Source organism: Triticum urartu, chromosome 2 (genome assembly GCF_003073215.2).
Source record: "Triticum urartu cultivar G1812 chromosome 2, Tu2.1, whole genome shotgun sequence".
In the NCBI taxonomy this organism is placed as follows: Eukaryota; Viridiplantae; Streptophyta; class Magnoliopsida; order Poales; family Poaceae; genus Triticum; species Triticum urartu.
The window spans coordinates 44,263,864-44,269,462 of record NC_053023.1 but is presented as its reverse complement, the minus strand read 5'-3'; positions in this window follow the sequence as shown (position 1 = coordinate 44,269,462).

Below are 5,599 nucleotides of genomic sequence, written 5' to 3'. Positions count from 1 at the left end.
TCTATGATCGAGCTCTTGTATTCGAACCCTCGAGGCCCCTGGCTTGTAATATGATGCTTGTATGAATTTTTTTATTTGTAGAGTTGTGTTGTGATATCTTCCCGTGAGTCCCTGATCTTGATCGTACACGTTTGCGTGTATGATTAGTATACGATTAAATCGGGGTGTCACAAAGAAGCCCCCGAAGCAAAAGAGTTTGGCTAGGAGAGTCTCGAGCAAACCAGAAGGGTGGAGGGCTCGCCCTATCCCCCCCCGGGTGGGTCCTCCACCCTTGTCGTTGACTCGTGGACCCCCCTGACGTGAAACCGATGTAAAAAATTCCTATAAATACAGAAACCCTCGAAAAGAAACCTAGATCGGGAGTTTCGCCGCCGCAAGCCTCTGTAGCCATGAAAAACCAATCGGGAGCCCGTTCTGGCACCCTGCCGGAGGGGGAAACCATCATCGGTGGCCATCTTCATCATTCCGGCGCTCTCCATGACGAGGAGGGAGTAGTTCATCCTCGGAGTTGAGGGTATGTACCAGTAGCTATGTGTTTGATCTCTCTCTCTCTCTCTCTCTCGTGTTCTTGATTTGACACGATTTTGATGTACCACGAGCTTTGATTATAGTTGAATCATATGGTGTTTCTCCCCCACTACCTTCTTGTAATGGATGAATTTTTCCTTTAAAGTTATCATGTCGGATTGAGTCTTTAAAGATTTGAGAATACTTTATGTATGTCTTGCATGTGTTTATCTGTGGCGACAATTGGATATTCACGTGATCTACTTGATGTATGTTTTGGTGATCAACTTACGGGTTCTGTGACCTTGTGAACTTATGCATAGGGGTTGGTACACATTTTTGTCTTGACTCTTCGGTAGAAACTTTGGGGCACTATTTATAGTTCTTTGTGTTGGTTTGAATAGATGAATCTAAAATTGTGTGATGCATATCGTATAATCAAACCCGCGGATACTTGTGGTGGCATTGGAGTATTGATGTCTGTTAGATCTATGTCGGTATTTCTTCAAAGAGGAAGGAATGATGTATCACAGCAACGGTAGGTATTTTCCTCAGTGATGAGACCAAGATTATTGAACCAGTAGGAGAATCAAGCAACACTACATAAACAGCATCTGCACACAAATAACAAGATGGGGAGGGGAGGACATTTTTCTTCTTTGAAAAACCCGACATTGTCAATGCAAAGGCCCGAGACAGAAGGGTTTTGCGTTTTCACACAAAAAAGGTTTTTACTCTCAGGCAACATCATCGGTGAAAAGTTTGAACAGCTAGCTAACAAAGTAACAAGATGGAAGAACGCTCATGTACAGGAGGCTGCCGCCGACCAGTAGTTCCGCTCACAAAACGAAACTGTTCTCACCTCCAAGATTTCGTTCCTCCACGCAAACTGCTCCTGCAAAGGCAGTTGTACATACATGCTCCACATGCTCGGACGCTCTAGTGCGTGGTGTAGCTTTGCAAGGTTTCTACCGTCGACGTGCCTAGCTTTCAGAGAGTCAAACCAAGCAACATCCAACGCAACATGAGTGAAAGATGGCCCATGTTGCCTTTGCCGCTTCCAAAAAATTTAGAAATTCGCCCAAGGTGGTACGTACCCCATGCATGTGGAATGCCCACATGCATGGGTCCAGGGCAGGGCAGGGCATGTCGTGTCGCTCCTCTCTTTCCGTTACCTTCCTGCCCAGGTCCGTCGGGGTGGCATTGGCTCTGTTTGGATCCATGTCTTAGAGTTAGTTTGGGTTTGTTTAGACTCAACTAACCCAAAAGTATCTAAACGGGAGGATTAGTTTGCGTTAGATGCATCTAACCCATTCAAAAAAACTAACCCACCCAAGAGGTGTTTATTTAGGTTAGTTCTTCTCGGGACCACTAAAAAACACATTTTTCTCTTGCTCTTCCCGTAGCAGATCCCTCTTCACTTCCTTGAAGCTTCTCGTCCTCTCCCTCCCTTCCTCTCACACCTTCCATGAAGGCGTCTCGCCGTATCCGTGCTCCATCTAACCCTGCCATCCAAACACCTCTTTGATTAAAGTTAGTTCAGGGTTAGATCAGAATTAGAATCTAACTCTAACCTCTAACTGAGTTACTCTAACTGAGTTAGAGTATCCAAACAGGCCCATTGTCTCTTGCCTTTATTTCTTGCCGCTCTTTCTGTCACTGCCATGTGATTGGCGGGCGCATACGACGACATGGCTGGCCTGGCCTGGCTAGCTTCCCGCCGAGAGCGGGCCGCGTGCATGCCATGCGCGACAGGCCGTGTGCGCGCCACAATGCGGCCGCGTACGTCTGGCATGCTCACCGCGTACTTGCGTGACAAGAGAGACGCACAGATGTAGATCGCCCATCGCGTGTTTGTCAACTAGTCGTACGTACGGAGTACTACACATGGGTGATGGGTGGATGCATGTTTTTGAAACCTACTCGTCCTAAGGATCCGCACCTAGAGCACGATTTGTTCAGGCAAGGTTATCACTGGCTAGTTTTATTTACCAGTTACTATTACCGCTAACTTTTACTAGTTCTGGCGTCGGTGTGGTGCGGCTACGCGTGAGAGATGATGGATATGTGTCGCGACTCGTTCAACACGTACGTACGATTCATGCAGCTGCCTGGCTCCCTCCCGAGTTATTTCGACGGAGATTCCGGTCTTCGGTCGCCGGAGTGAGCAGTCGTCACGTCGTATTTCTTGAAGCTCGATGCCTCGATCGGCACACGTACGCGCTATTCGAAAGCGTGTGTGACGAACGACAGCGACCAGCAACTACCGTCCAGACCGTTTTTGCTGCCTAGCTATAGTAGCTAGCTTTCCATCTTAATCTTCCTTCCACAATCCACAGTGCCAACATGGCAAAAATAACAATTCCGGCAAACTACCTATTCATCCTCTCATGCCGAAGCAAATAGTGCAGCTATTACTCCCCCCGTTTTTATTTAATTCGCATATTAGATTTGGTCAAAGTAAAGCTTTATAAACTTTAACCAAGTTTATATACAAAAATATTACGAGAAATCTAACGTCGACGGGTCATTTGTAACAGGCACGAATGACTGGATCGCTCCCGATTCTTCGTTTTTCTTCCGCAAAACTGCCATCGTGGGCGAGAAAAAAAATTGCTGCAGCCTGAAATCGAACTAACACTAGTAAAAAACAGGGCTTTGGTCCAGGCCGGGTCAGCCCATTAGTCCCGGTTCAGTCTAGAACCGGGACCAATGTGGGCATTGGTCCCGGTTCGTGAGCCCAGGGGGCCGGCCGGGCCACGTGGGCCATTGGTCCCGGTTCATCTGGACCTTTTGGTCCCGGTTGGTGGGATGAACCGGGACCAATGGGCCTCGCTCCTGGCCCACCATCATTGGTCCCGGTTGGTGGCTTGAACCGGGACCAAAGGCTCCCCTTTAGTCCCGGCTCATGTCACGAACCGGGACCAATGAGGTGCCTATATATACCCCCTCGCGCAAGAGCAGCGCACAGTGCTCTGTTTTTTCTGGCCGAGGGGGAGAGGGCTTTGTGGTGCTCTAGCTCACCTCCTATGCACATGAGGTGTTCGATGGAATGCCCGAGCCACACTACTTAAGCTTTCTCCTCTCGAAGCTCGACCTCCAAGCTCCATTTTCCTCGAGATTTGTCTAGATTTAGCGGTCCGTCACGCCCCGTCCCCGTCTTCATCGCCGTCGATCACCCGCGCCGATCTCATCATCGACACCACCGTGGTGAGCCTCTTGTTCTTATCTTCTTTCTGAAAGGAAAAATATTCTTACTTGTATGTTTAGATAGATACTTGTATCATTTTTTTACATTTATTATTGCATCTTATATAGTGCGATGGTTTTGGTATCCGCCCCCGTCAGCCCTCGTCCTGTCTATGATTCGGATGTGGTATGTATATTATCTTTATAACTATTGGTTCATTTTTTGTTTATGAAAATTATGCCGACCAACGTGACATAGATTTTATTTATCTAGGATGTATGTGAATCGGAAATGCCAACCGACCCTATTGTTGAGAGGTTAAATTTAGTTGAAGAAGAAAACAATTTGTTGAAGGAAAAAATAAAAAAAATTGAGGAGGAGAAGATGATATTGGAGTTGCATGTTGCGGATGTCGTCGATGATCATAAGATCAAGATGGATGCAATGCGCTTGAAGATTAGAAAGATTAGAAAATATGCCATTCATACCGAGGCTTGGTATCATTATGCCGTTGGATCAATTGTTACCTTGGTTGCGATTATGATCGCATTTGTTTTCGCATTGAAATGTTTTACATAGTTTCAATGTATGGTTTAATTAATTAGATGCTCTGGAGAGCTATATGTTGTTAGATGAGAACTATGTATGCACTTTGGTTTTAATGTGATGATGAACTTCTATTAATTTGGACACTTAATTATATATAATGCACGCAGATGAACCGGCAATGGATGTACGGTGACAGACACACCCGCGAGTACATTAAGGGCGTGCATGAGTTTCTCGAAGCGGCTGAGGCAAACAAGCAGAATGGTTTTATGTGTTGTCCATGCACTGAATGTGGGAATACGAAGTCTTACTCTAACCGGAAAATCCTTCACTCCCACCTGCTTTACAAGGGTTTCATGCCACACTATAATGTTTGGACGAGGCACGGAGAAATAGGGGTTATGATGGAAGACGGCGAAGAAGAAGACTACGATGACAACTATGTGCCCCCTGAATACGGTGATGCTGCAACGGGGGGAGCTGCTGAAGATCAAGAGGAACCAGACGATGTGCCGAATGATGCTGCAACGGGTGAAGCTGCTGAAGATCAAGAGGAACCATACGATGTGCCCGATGATGATGATCTCCGCCGGGTCATTGTCGATGCAAGGACGCAATGCATTAGTCAAAAGGAGAAGCTGAAGTTCGATCGCATGTTAGAGGATCACAAAAAGGGTTATACCCCAATTGCGAAGATGGCAACACAAAGCTCGGTACCGTACTGGAATTGCTGCAGTGGAAGGCAGAGAATGCTGTGGCTGACAAAGGATTTGAGAAGCTACTGAAAATATTGAAGAAGAAGCTTCCAAACGATAACGAATTGCCCGACAGTACATACGCAGCAAAGAAGGTCGTATGCCCTCTAGGATTGGAGGTGGAGAAGATACATGCATGCCCTAATGACTGCATCCTCTACCGCGGTGCATACAAGGATCTGAACGCATGCCCGGTATGCGGTGCGTTGTGGTATAAGATTAGACGAGATGACCCTGGTGATGTTGACGGCGAGCCCCCTAGGAAGAGGGTTCCTGCGAAGGTGATGTGGTATGCTCCTATAATACCACGGTTGAAACGTCTATTCAAAAACGAAGAGCATGCCAAGTTGATGCGATGGCACAGTGAGAACCGAAAGAAAGACGGGAAGTTGAGAGCACCCGCTGACGGATCGCAGTGGAGAAAAATCGAGAGAAAGTACTGGGATGAGTTTGCAAAGGACCCAAGGAATGTATGGTTTGCTTTAAGCGCGGATGGCATTAATCCTTTCGGGGAGCAGAGCAGCAATCACAACACCTGGCCCGTGACTCTATGTATGTATAACCTTCCTCCTTGGATGTGCATGAAGCGGAAGTTCAT